This window comes from Alosa pseudoharengus, unplaced genomic scaffold (genome assembly GCF_046254945.1).
Source record: "Alosa pseudoharengus isolate Yale_2024_CS ecotype anadromous, Long Island Sound unplaced genomic scaffold, YU_APseudo_1.1 YU_APseudo_1.1_scf_2, whole genome shotgun sequence".
NCBI lineage: Eukaryota > Metazoa > Chordata > Actinopteri > Clupeiformes > Clupeidae > Alosa > Alosa pseudoharengus.
In genome coordinates this window covers 1,911,738-1,926,396 of record NW_027468663.1, presented here as the reverse complement: position 1 = coordinate 1,926,396, position 14,659 = coordinate 1,911,738, and positions in this window count along the sequence as shown.

The window sequence follows — 14,659 nt, the reverse complement described above, 5'->3', positions numbered from 1 at the left end:
TAATATAACAACTGCTGGCTTTGATGTTGCCTCAGGGCGAGTATACAGCTAGCAAAAGATACATGCAAACAGTGGTCGCTGAATTTGCTAAATTCATGCTGGTTGTCAACACATTCAAAGCCAAACTAGTCCATGTTTTTCAGTCAATGCAATCTAGAAGTATCATTGCACACGGTGGTAGGAAGGGGAAGGTGGCCGATGATCTTAAAAATATCAAAAGAAGGATGATTGAAAAGTTCCTTTTGAGAAGATGATGCAGGCGTAAGCATAGCTTGGGATTAGTCTGCAAGAGCCTCCATGTCTTCTGCAGTGAGAGCATACAACACCTATGCAACACCTATTTCAGTGATACCACACAGCCTTATCCAAGGACAGAGTGGGAGAGATGGAATGGGGGGCCCGAGTGGTGTTTTCTGTGTGTTTGTGTGTGTGGTGGGGGCGCTCTTTTGTCCCGAGCAGTGATGCAGCTAATCTGAAGACCTGTGATGGACGTCTTTCAGGCAGTGTGTGGGCTGCTGGACCCCACCTCCCTGCACAACCAGAGTGGGGGATGGGGACAGAGATGGCGTGAGAGGGCGGAAAGGGGGATGGGAGTAGAGAGAAGAGGAGAAGGGGGAAGGTCATTAGTCAATGGTGGGGGGAGATAAAGGAGGCAGCAGGATGCAGTACAACACTTTACAGCCCTCTGGCTTACTCTATTGTACTCTACTGGCCCCAAAGACTGAGGATTCACAGTTTAGAATCTTGTAGGTGGTTCCAGCTTTTATCAGGCTCTTGCAAATGCTAAGTGCGGGTGTTGGGCAGGTTTATATGAGAGTTGTAATGGCCACTCATTTCCAGTGTTTGTGACACTGTTAATGTTTTTGAGTTTCTTCAGAATGTTATTTAATTTGTATATTATAAGACCCCCATATTGTAGCCCTATCCAATATTCAGACAGTACCAATATACTAGCCCTGTGAAGCAGTTGTTCTCAGGTATTACAACTAATTCCTGTTAATGAATGTTGTGGCCATTGTAGAATGCTGAATGGAGCAAATGTCTTTATAGCAATGTGGATTACAGAGCGGCACTGTAGGCCTTCAATGGCTTAGAGGGTTCCAGATCCATTCTCCTGGTAAGAATTTGTCATCTCTTCATGACAGCAAGGGGGGGGAAGAGAATAAGGAGCAATTGCAAGTCTGGAAAGAGACAAACAGCATGCAGATATTGGCCAAAACACCATGGCATAACATGTAACTGCATACTTTCGGTCTCTGTTCTCTATAAAGTGATACATTACCTATTATTGACTCTGCCTCTTCTCAATGCATGAATTATAATGTTTATAATGTTTCAACATTTATGGTTGAAGTCAGAACCACCATCAAGCATAACGTCATCAGCCATTGACTTTAGGTTCTAAACTTTACAATCTAAAGTATTTCAGCAAGAAGGGATGCCAGGATTCCATAATATATAAAACACTAGATCTACCTGTTCTTGCTTCTAAAGGCCCTGCTGAAAAAAAGCTTGTTTGACCACCCTATGATGGTTGACCAGCTAGACCAGCAAAGCTCTTTCAGCTGGTTTACCCAGTTTACAATGGAAATGCAGCTTGTACCACATCAAGCTGGTCATTTTCTGGTGTTGCTGGTCTTATATAGCTGGATTAACTGCCCATGCCAGTTTATGTTGGTCATTCTAGAAAACCAGCATGATCATCCTACACCACCAATGTCAAGCTTGGCAGGCTGGTCACCAGCATGACCATCTTACACCAGCTATATCCCACATGACAGGCTGATCACACCTGCAATGACCAGTTTCCTCAGATGGTCACGCCAGCATGTCCACCTGGTAGCCCAACCAGCTACACCAACAAAGACCAGCAAGAGCTGGAAGAAAACCAGCAAAGACAAGTTAAAACCAGTTACCAGCATAAGATGGTTTCTAGCTGTTTTTTTCAGCAGGGGGGACTGACTCAACCCTATCAATATTCCAGTGCATATCATCATCTAAAAAAGTACAAGCTTGTAAAGGACTGACTTTTCAGCAGTAGCATTAAAACAGGGACATGAAAGAGAAACCGCCTGGGGTTGTTTCCTAAAATACAAAAATCAAAATGCAAGCTGTATTTCATTAAACCATTTCATTTTTATAAATGCAGTGTATCATTTCCTAATGTGTGTGTATGAATACATATTAAATTAGATTTCAGGAATTCTCTGAGGCCATATCCCTCCGGATTTCTCTTAATGAGTCTTTATATATATATTTCCCAATGGTTTTATTGTCTGTAACTACAAATTCTTAAACCCTAGATTATTGTGTGACAATCGTGTTGTATGCAAAGCTTCACTATAATTTAACATTATTCATGCTAATTGCTGCTAAATATGCCCCAAGGAACAGGAGCTGCGCACATGGCTTAGCTCTTGCGTTTTTATTCTTAAATGTGTATCTACATATCAAAGCTCGTATGCTCCTTTTTGCTTGTATTGGCCATTTTTTTTAAATATATTATTATTTTTTAATTTGTTCATTTGGCTGACATTTTTTATTGAAAGCAACTTATCAATTATCACAAGGGCCAGTCTCCCCAGAGCAACTCAGGGTAAGGTGCCTTGCTCAAGGGCACATTGGTTGCAGCTGGGAATCGAACACACATTTTTTGTTGGATACAGGAGGCTAGCCCAGCTCCTTAACAACTACGCTACCAACGCCCCATATGCTATTATTGCCTCAAGTTGAATAATGTGGCTTTTTTAAATCAGAGGAAGAAAGGTTCAGATGTAATGCAGATTTCAAAGATGGAAGGACATCACATATATTAATGAATGCTCCATCTCTTATGTGTTTTTCACACAATTAAGGATCAGTGCGGAAGGCCTACTTTTATGGATTTACATTTTTTTGGTATTCTCTGTTATCAAGAATGAAGATGAAGGATAATTTATGTCATGTTATGCCACAACAAATCTCTCATATGCTAGGCTACTATAGTTTAATACTTTGTGCAAATAACAGAAAGAGTTGAGATGGTTGATAAATATCTTAACATATTTTTGCTAAAACTAGTAGACTACCACAAAGTTGCTGAACATATGTTAATTCAGGTTAGTTTGCAACAATATACAAGTTTAACCAAAGTCCTTAGCTGCTAGCTAGCAAACATCACTAGCCATTCTTATTCACTTTCCGTTTACTAACGTTAGCTAGCTAGCTAGGTTAACAAGCAAAAATAAATTATTGATTTTGTTCGAAAGAGTGTTTCATTCATTTCATTCAACACACAAGCAATGACAATAAAACAGAACAAAATATATATTTACATTTATATTTTCTTATTGTTTGATCAGAGAAGTCCGAAACTAGTGCCATTTCCTTCTGTTGGCAAATCCTTTTATGATTCATCTTGGTAACTAGACAATCATTTAGCGATCAAATAGTCCGACTGCCTTTTCTGACGACAGTCGGCCGTCGAGTTGGTGTGTCAGGGCCGTGGGCCTCCAGCTCCTTGTGAGCACAGCGATTCGTGACTGGGTCAGGGTGCGGCTGGAAAAGTCGCTACACCGCACGTTCACGAAGAACCTGACGCTAAATCACATGTAGACAACCAGTGTAATTGGCCATATTTTTTGGTTGTTTGACATCCTTTATCGATGACCTATCTGAGTTGATATTTGGGGAATACAGTCCATTCCTCCTCCTTAATGTGTTGTCCATTTAACATATTGCAGTTAGCCACAATATTTTCTAGAGATATTTTGCACCAACAAAATGACTTTTTGAGCAGCAAACTTCTCACACTCACAACAATTATTATAAACCACCTAGTTTCACATTCCTAGGCCTTACGGTTTTTGCTGCACAACCACTTTTATCCAGAGAAAAATAATGATGAGAACAAAAACAATAGGGTTCCTGCTGCTGCACTGCTTGGACCCCTACTAACATTATTGACCAGATAGGCCTACCATTTTTTCAAGTAAACTATTCTGTTCCAGAACACTAAAAAATGTAAAGTTTCTGAAGATTGCTAGTCTGCTCCCAATTCGAGTTGTGGTTTCGAGTACGGTCAAGTGCAGGGATGAGCCGCACTGTAAACACAATGCAGGTTACACTGATGCCGTGACCCAGATTGGGAGTCAGGTTTAGGGGGGTAAGTGCAGTGGTGAAAAAAGAGAGTAACGCATTACATGGTTGCACGATGCTTGCATAAGAAATAATTCCCAAAACAACAGTAATTATAAGGATGCCATTTAGGGGTGTAAATCACAATTCGATACAATATCAATTCTTTAAGCAAACGATTTGATTCTTTTCGATACTTTGTAGGGATGCGATTCGATGTGATGTCTGTTGTCGATAGGAAATGATAGGTTTTGGTTAATTTTCATGGATTCAAAAATGGCAAATATTATAGGCTTAATTATAGGCCAAATACTGAACATTGTGGAATCAGGTAGGTTACACAGAGTTTGCCCCCCCCCCCCTCCCCTAAAACTTCCTGTCACAGAGGCTTTCTAATTTATCATGGTTTTAACTCATATGTTGCAGTAGAAGTGACATTTCTGTCATTGTGAAAGGAAACTAGCCTATTTGGAATATTCTGTAGGACTGCTGTTCCTTTTATGGCAACACTTTAACTGACTGAAGCTTTCATTAGGCTATTGAATGCTTTAAATGTGAATGCTATATACTTAATTCTCCATTAACTAGATTAGCGTGGTTCTACGCGCAGTTGTCATCTAAATGCAGTGTTTTGTAGGCTAAAAAGCATTTCACGTTCATCACTCAGTTGTGGAGTAGGCCTAGGCCTATGTCGAGTGATCGCTGTCCCCTATTTTTGATGATGGTCAGCGGCGTCTTTGATTCAAGTTTTCCTACCGTTTTAATAAAACACATGCCCTTGCATGGTTAAAGTAAGGAATTGTTTTCATCTGTTTTTTCCCCCACATGACATTAGATACTAGGCCTAGGTTAGGCTACATTAAAAATGTTCGTTACTGTTCATAGGTGGAACCATTTTATTATTGTACGGTTCTGGATGATCGCAGTCATCTCCCCGGTCATCCCCCCAACACACACACCAAGACCCCTGGCAGTTGGGTTAGCCCCTTGAGCCGTGGATCTGCCCAAGGTTTCTTTCTTGGTAAGGGAGTTTTTCCTTGCCCTTGTTGCTCTTGGGTGCTCCTTGTTGGTGCCCCCCCCAATCCCAATCCTCCCCCACCTTTCTTATGCAGCCCTTGCCACTTAATCTACGAAACCCCTCTTCTACTGCACTTTTTAACCCCCCCATAAATGCACAAATAGGCTGACACCAGACATAATTTCACTGCATTTCTTACTTCCAGTAACTATATGCATGTGACAATAAACTTCCTTGTATCCTTGTCAGATGGCAGCGCCAGCATCAGGTGAACTAAAGCTTACACCCAAGTCCACAGTTGCGTGTTAAAACTTTCAGCTGCACTCTGCTTGTGATCAATTTTCAGACGAGTTACGGTGGTGATCCAGTAGTACTACACGACATTCTGTCGTATCACACTCCACTTGACTCTATTCCTATGGGTGACGTCAAGCGACTTTAACGTGCCCGCAAAGCATTCCGGGAAGGCAACGCAGCATTTGAAAAAATGTTGTGCGTCAAAAAGCTGGCCGATGCCCATCTTTATGCAAATAAATCCGTTGAACGCGACGCGATGTGAAAGCACGAGGTTGTAGGTCCTTTGTACCACAACGGTGCCTGTGAAACTTTGGTTCCGCTTACAAGACAAATTAATGTTTTAACAATCTCTTCCACGACCACCTAGTAGTACATAAAACAAACGAAACTAGGATTTGGAGGAATATATTGACTGTTGGTGTTTCTGGTGAGGATTTGAGATTGCATTGAGTAGTTTAAATAAGATTTCAAAATGGCTTGCATTGTTTGTATAGGCTATTAATATTTTCATATGCTGTAATACATGCCTAAATTGATGGTCCATTTGTGAGAAACACTTAAGACAAGTTAAAACGAACTGACTATGAGCTGCAAACTGACATTTTAAACGAAACGCCCACACACGACTGAACGAGGGGAGGCAGCGCGACACCACGCGTATGTTGTGTAGTACTAGTGAATCAGCACTGTTACTGTGTTTCAGTCCATTGCTTAACGTCACACGTTTCTCACTTGCCTGTACTGAGGATGCGTGAGAACAAAAGTCGACCAACAGGAAATGGGTTAATAGATACCTCCTTATAGAAATGCTGTATGGCTTCATTCTCCTAACAAAACAATGCCATAGGGCTTTGTTGTAGGCGGTTTATCACTTTCTCTGAGTTAAACTTAGCCTACCTAGGTTTGTCACTAAACCACGTACTTGGAATAGCCCCCAGGATTAAACTGCCAGCTTGTTCTGACCTCTCATGCTGAAGTAGGAACGCAAAAGGGATCTGCACCTCAGATTTTCATAATTACTATACACTTTTATTTGATCATATTCTATTTTACTTAATAGGGGGGTAGGCTTTGAGACAACGAATTTTATAAAAAAAAAATGAAAGAATAAGTTATATAGCACCTTCCACAATCCCAATGTTGCTTTACATGAGTGAGTAGACAAAAAGCAACAATAAAAAAAATGATGTTGCACTGTGATCAAGTGTATGATAAACTTGAAATTTGAAATCTCCCTGGGACAAAAACAATAAAATTACTGAGTGCACAAAAGACCTATGGATTGAGCAAGCCTTTCATCGTAAAGTGCCATTATAAAATATGTCTGTTGGGGTGTGGGGTAGGACCCCCCCTTGTTCCAGGCGTTAGACCCATAATGGCTGGTCACTGAAGCGGACACAGCCCCTGCCATGTCCCCTCATCCTGTCAGAGCTTGTTACGTCAGCTGCTCCACAGGAGTGATGGTGTTTATGATGACTGAAGTAAACAAGCCTGTCTGTTAAGCCCAACCCATCCTCTCACAACTTACTCTTTTTGTTACCAGCAATGTCCACAACAGTCAGTTTGGATACAACGCCCTGCATATCTATTGACACCCTTGGTAAAGGATGAAAAATACTTTGGTGTTTTAAATTAGTTTCATAATGACAACAATGAGGGAAATCTTTACGAAGATTCCTCAAAAACACACATGCCACTATTACAGTTTTTCTCACCCAACTGCCCAAACGTCTCCACAACAACATAGTCTTACCCTCTGGTGAGATCAATTCAAAACAATGCTGCCAAAACCGACAATGAGTAATGTTTGTCATGGTTCTCCCTCACAAAAGCCTCTTTTAATAGAAGAGGAGATAAGGACCTTCCATAGAAATGTATGATGACCACTACATGTAAATGGGATAATTTACATGGGAGTTCTTTTGCCACTTTTGGGAGCTATAGACTAGTTGGTTCTGCCTACCTCAATGAGCTATGCTAAGCTAGGCTGACGGTGGGTACGTCAGACTGAGTTACTGCATACACAGAGACAAGAAGGGTATGCATCATCTTTTCACACTCTGGGGAAGAGGGTCAATAAGCTAAATTCCCAAAATGTTCGTATTCCTTTAACAAGATGGCTGCCGAGTGGAAAGAATCGCTTAAAAGAACTTTGAGGAATGAAAAAAATGCAAACAATTCTTGTGTTTTTTGTTTATATTCATCCGTGTACTGTAGGCCTACCATGCAGTAGCCTACATTTTCCAAACCAAATACTACAAACAAACAAAAAATATCCTCCAAAGCACCCCATCTCTGGTCTTAGTCAGGTCAGAGAATATCAACATCACAGGCTATAGTAGCCCTAGTCAGGCAGCAGGGGGAAAACACGTTGCATGTCTTATCCACCCCTGGCACACCTTAACTGAAATGTCTAAGCAGGCCCCTTCCATGGCTTGGAGGAGGTGAACGTGGATAGGGGTCTAGGTTGTACACCTTTCACCACCATGCCGAAAAAGCTCCTCTATGAAGTTTTGAAAGGGAAAATATGCAGTCAGAAAGATGTTGGAGAACCTTGTCCCAAATAACAACATAGTGAGCCTGCTCTGGTTGTGCTGCTGGCTTCCTCTGGTCAAGCTGATATACAGTACATACAGTGTCCAGCCTCCCTCATCGTCATTCCATGGACAAGGACATGGTCATCAGAAGTGGCAAAAAATTCATCTGGGGACGTATTCACAAAGCCTTTTATCTTACCACTAGGAGTACTCCTAAATCGCACTAAAAGATTTTAGCTAGGAGTTTTCTCTTAAAAGTTATTCACAAAGCCTTTCAGACCTGCTCTTAGTAAGGAAAAATGACAACTCCTAAACTAAGAGTGAGTCTTCGTTGCTATGGATGACGTTATTACTCATGCACGAGCTTGACTGAAGTGACCACCTTGATTGGCTGATGATTGTAACGCGGGAATGATTCCAAACACCTCCCTTACAATGCGTGCGCTACACAAGTAGTGCGAAGTACGGAAGATGATGAATAACTGAATAAAAAGGCCTAGCCTAAATGAATAAACAGTAAGGCAAAACAAATAGCCTAGTAGCCTAATGAAACAGGCCTACAGATTGATGCATTTTGCAACATTATGAAATTAATCTGTCACCATATGCCTACGTTTGCAAAGAGGAGAACATTTGAATTTCATTCACAATGACACGTTACATTTAATTTACATGTTGACAATGAGTAGTTTTGGTTGTTGGTAGCGTTATTGCATCCCTTTTATGCCTACAATTAAAAATTGTTCCCTCGCGATTGGAAGCTCCTGTTGCCGCATACGCATTTCAAAACATCGTGACATAAAATGCCACAAAAAGCTGTTGGTGAATAGGTCTTAAGTTAGGAGTCCTCTCGACTTCTTTTAAGCTATCCCAGACTTAGGTGCTACTTTTAGGTCTAAAATGCTTCGTGAATTACTTTTAGTGAAAAAAATTAGGAGTCCTAAAGTTAGGAGTGACACGCCCATTATTTTTTGGAGTTGCTCCTAAATTCGCCAGTTAGGAGCTACTTGTAGCCTTAAAATTCTTTGTGAATACGGCCCCTGACACTTTTCTCCTTTACCTTCCGCTTCTTCCTCTCTACTCTTCCTCCTCTTCTCCCTACTCCTCATCCTCCTCTCTGTGTCCTTGACCTCTTCCATCGTGTCTCTCACAATCCATTTGTCCAAAACTGAGTAAACTGACCCAGGGCCCATTTATTAGAGTGCCTGAAAATGCACTCTACTGTTATCCGAATTCTTCTTATTACAGTGCATGCAAATGCACTGTATTGTTATTCCACGGGCTTCTTCCGACTTATTATTACAGTGCATGCAAATGCACTGTATTGTTATTCCTTTTGCTCCTTCCGACATATTATTATTACAGTGCATGCAAATGCACTGTATTGTTATTCCTTTTGCTTCTTCCGACTTATTACAGTGCATGAAAATGCACTGTACTGTTCTTCCTAGGCAACTTCTTATTATTATTCCGCTTACCACTTTTTCCGTACGCTATTTCTCTTGAACAGTTTAACTTAGAAACTTCATTCAAACTTTGTAACGTAGGTATTCAAACGGACGAAGCTGCTATGTCTTTTCAACTTTGAAACTTTTATTCTTTTTAAACTATTAAAGAAAAACTTTTTAAAAATCCCCATAGACTTAACATTGCCGATTGTGACATCATAATACGGCCGTTAAGCAATTAGAATCCTATGGCAGGTGTTCAGGCCACCTGCAGCCTCAGGCTTTAAGCATACAATCTGGGTCAATTAAGACTACACATCTTATTCAACTGTTTCCTCTGCCCAAAACTGTTTCAAAATAAAAGTCCTCACTACAATAATCCACTGTTAAACAATGTAACCCATTAAACTATTGAACTTTTTACATTCAACTTTTAAACTATCATTAAACTATCTATCTATTAAACTAGCTGTCTATCAACAACTTTTAAACTATCTACATTCAACTTTTAAACTTTTAAACTATATACATTCACTAGCTGTCTATCAACAACTTTTAACTTGTCATCAACTATGTCAACACTTTTCATCAACTATGACTCCTACCCACTGTAGCTAGTTAACATGGTTAACAAAGTTAGCATGTTAGCATTGCTAACATTGTTAGCATTTTTAACAAAACTGCTAAAAATGATTAGCTAGGTTAGCTAAGTCACATGGTTAGCATAGTTAGCATGCTAACATGTTAACATATTAGTTAGCATTTTTAGCAAAACTGCTAAAAATGATTAGCTAGGTTAGCTAAGTAACATGGTTAACATAATTAGCATGCTATCATGTTAGCATACTAGTTAGCATAGATAGCATAACTGCTCAAAATGATTAGCTAAGTTAACTAAGTAACATGGTTAGCATAGTTAACATGCTAGTTAGCATTTTTAGCAAAACTACTAAAAATGATTAGCTAAGTTAGCTAAGTAACATGGTTAACATAGTTAGCATGCTAACATTGTTAGCATGTTAATTAGCATAGTTAGCATAACTACTAAAATGATAAGCTTGGTTAGCTAAGTCACATGGTTAACATAGTTAGCATATTAGCATTGCTAGCATATTTACCAAAACTGCTAGAAAATGTTAGTCAAGTTAGCTAAGTAACATGATTAGCATGTTAGCATTGCTAGCACTACTATAAAACATTAGCTAAGTAGCATGGTTAGCAGAATTAAAAATCTTAGCATAACTGCTAGCAAACATTAGAGCCATTCCAACTTTCAGTTATTGTCAAATATCTACCTATACACAGCCATTAAACTATTTGATTATCAACATTGATTCAACTTCCAGTCTGTCAACAACTTTTAAACTATTTACCTTCAACTTTTAAACGGTCTACTTTTAAACTATCATTAAACTATCTATTAAACTAGCTGTCTATCAACAACTTTTAAACTATCTACTGTCTATCAACAACTTTTAAACTATCTACATTCAGTTTTTAAACAGTCTACTTTTAAAATATAAACTTTTATTAAGCTATGTAACCACCATGTCTATCCTAGCATCACCGTAGTAACCATCTCTGTATTATCTGTTTTAACTATACATGATATTTTACATCAGAACTTTAGCATTTTCATGCACTGGTAATTCCTTGGAATTGCATTTCTAGTTATTACAGTGCATGCAAATGCACTGTATTGTTATTCCACGGGCTTCTTCTGACTTATTATTATTATTATTATTATTCTTCCAGACCCTAATTTGGCTTGAACCGCTTATCGTAGAAACTTGGTTCAAATTTCGTCACGTAGCTCTTGCTCTAAATTTTCGTTCTATGACTTTTCATATTTCTACGACTTTTACTTTTTGAGATATTAAATAAAAACTAAACTTAAAATCCCCATAGACTTAACATTGCCTTTATGACATCATAATAGGCTATTCAGGAAATAGAATGCAATCAACTGCACCTGTGCTCTCTCACTGACTGCCTGCAGCAACTTGAATGGAACCTCTTCCTGTGTGTCCCTCTCCATTCAACTGAATAGCTCACTTCTAATCCCAACTTTCTTTCACTTCCTTTTCTTCACTTTCCCTCATTTTCTCTATCCCTCTCTCTATTTCTCCCAATTTCAATAACTTTTAACTATTCTTACTTTTTTTTCCTATTTACACATTATAAAGCATGGTAACCACTATAATGACCCTAGCAACAACCTAGCAACCACTTTTATAGCATAGCAACCACTATCATTATCCTAGCAACAGCCTAGCAACCACCTTAAGTACCATAGCAACAACCTAGCAACCACTTTTATAGCATAGCAACCACTAAAATTACCCTAGCAACAGCCTAGCAACCACCTTAAGTACCATAGCAACAACCTAGCAACCACTTTTATAGCATAGCAACCACTAAAATTACCCTAGCAACAGCCTAGCAACCACCTTAAGTACCATAGCAACAACCTAGCAACCACTTTTATAGCATAGCAACCACTATCATTATCCTAGCAACCACCTTAAATACCCTAGCAACAACCTAGCAACCGCTTTTATAGCATAGCAACCACTACAATTACCCTAGCAACAGCCTAGCAACCACCTTAAAGCTACCTTGTGTAAGAACTTCTCCCATCTAGCGGTGAAATTCTATATGACAACCAACTGAATATTACTTTCTAGCCCCTCCCATTCCGAGCGCATTTTAACTCCTACGGTGGCCGTTTCATGCCAAGGTTAACATGGCTTCCAGTACTAGGCCTACGACTTCGTCCAGTGTTCCTTCCAGTGATGAGGTTACTTTAGAAAACAATTACACATTGCATTTAGTTATATAGCCAGTAAACATGTTGGTTATGACCTCTATGTGTCTATGTCTATGTTTTCATTGCTAGCATCAGCTATCAGGTTCCCAAACGAATGCATGCTAATGTTAGTACAGTATCAGTGCTATCGTTATTCTGTATGTGCGAGATTAATAGTGTAAAGGCCATGTTTACAGCGTAGCCTACTATTTTTCTCAGTGAGCAGAGTCAGAGTCAGTCGATGCAACGGAGGTGCGAGGGAAAGGTAAAGGAAGAGGGAAAGGTAAAGAAAAGCCAAGAGCCGGTGGCAGAGGATCGCTGAGACCTCCTAGGCAAAGAAAAAGTAAGACTCCAAAGATGACGAGGAGAGAGTGGAAGAACTTCAAAGACAAAGGAGAGAAGCAACAGAGGTTTGTTTTTTTTAATATTTCTCTGAACAGTATCAATGTCAATGACACCGAAATTAGCTCGGAAGCTGCACCAGGCACGTTCGTTTGCGTTGCGTATGCTGCCACTATGGCTACACCAGAAAATAAATAGACCATTCTTCTAAAATTGATTTTACACGTTGTGAACGGAACGCTTCAGTTACGCGCTTGGTGTAGCTTCCCTGCCTGTTTGTATCTCCATTGTTTATATGTAGCAATTTCTAGCTGTTGCCAGTCAACTGCATGATGAGGTGTCTGCCAGTGAAATCACGACACACATGATTACATTATGGTCTATGGAAAATGTTACACAACAACATTTCCACCTTTTCATTGTCCATACACATAGTATTCTTCATCATTTTGTGTGAACACTTGAAAAATGACAGAGTACTACTACTATTCTGCTAACAATCTAACTTTGCTACCTAAACAAGCCTATCTGATCTTATTTATTGTGTCTTATTTCTTCAGAGACTTGTGGATGGAATGAGCCTGCAAGAGCACAGGAACCTCACCACACAGTTGCTAGTGAGGCAGCCAGGTCTGGTGTTTGTTGCATCAGTGCAGACATGTCGTCCCCCCACCTGTGCCAGGGATGCCTTGGTGTACTTGTACACACAGCAGAGACATGCCAACCGATCAGGAGAGAAAATGCTGTGGACAAAACCCTGCCACCTGTGTGAGCCTTCTGCCTCACTTCACAAAGTAGCCTACTGCCTAGATGAAGGTTTTCTCCAGATTCACAGGCAGTACATCACAGACATCACAGCATTAGGCCATCTAAAGCCCTCCTTACACTGACAGACTTTGGAAAGATTTGCAAGGATTTGGAAAAGATTTTTGAAAGACTACAGTTTCAGACCCTCTCACATCTAAAGACAAGTAGTAGAGTTTTAAGTCACAGACTATGATTTTGCAATGACTAGGGAACTTGCAGGGTCACTATTTACAAGACTGCAACTAGATTCCTTTAAATTATTACCCATCGTGCAATAGATAAACAGGAACCGAAATTATAGCATACTAAACTCAAAGTCGTATTTTCATGTTTCTGCAGCATTGTTTCATGCGTGACATCAATATAGAGTCGTTCTGTCACGTGGAAGAGCCGACTCAATATGTATAAGAAATGACAAATATTATAAGAATAACAAATAATCATAGGCTACAGCTGTCGCCTACTTTGCCCCTTCCTGTTTGGTGTTGGAGAGAGGTCACTATTGGTTTTTATAGTTCACGTCACTATTTGCATGAGCCACGACTAGAAAGACTTGCGATAATATCAAACATGTTTGATATTGTCGTAACGGCAAAACTAGAAAAGGACTGACTCCGACTGACTTAAAACCGCTAAGATTGGCACCTTACACTTAACGATCTAGTTGACGGGAGCGCGCCGCGATTCCAGTACAAGTCCCATGATTTCTGTCCGACTTTGGAAATTTTGTCGCCGACTGTGAAAACAGACCAAAATCGTACAATGTAAGGCCGCCATAAGAGAGCCAGGTGATGACAATAGAGTTCAGATATGCTACCTACAGACATTTCATTTTCTGGCAGCATGGGTCTCTAGGACAGGGTAATAGAAGAGTGATCCCAAGCTGTGTGTGTAGGATAAGGGATAAATTCCCTGACCCTCAGGGACATCTCTGGAATTTTCCTATAATGTTGTAATGTTGTGTTATTGTAAATAGTTTTGTATTAGTGTTCTTGTACTGCCTGTTCCTTTTAAAACTGTATTTAATTTATTTTACACCGGTACATCGTTATATTTTGCTTTCATGAAAATAAAAACTTTTAGAATTGATAAGAGACTGTTCATGCTGTACCTCTTATACATTACATCCACAAACTTAGAATTAAAAAAGGAGCTGTGGTAAATTACCATTTTGAAACACCAAATGACAGTAACATGGTCAACAATGTTATTTGCAATATATTTATTTACAGAAATTAACCCTTCCTTTTTGTATGGTGCCTTTGAAGCAACATGGGCCATCATT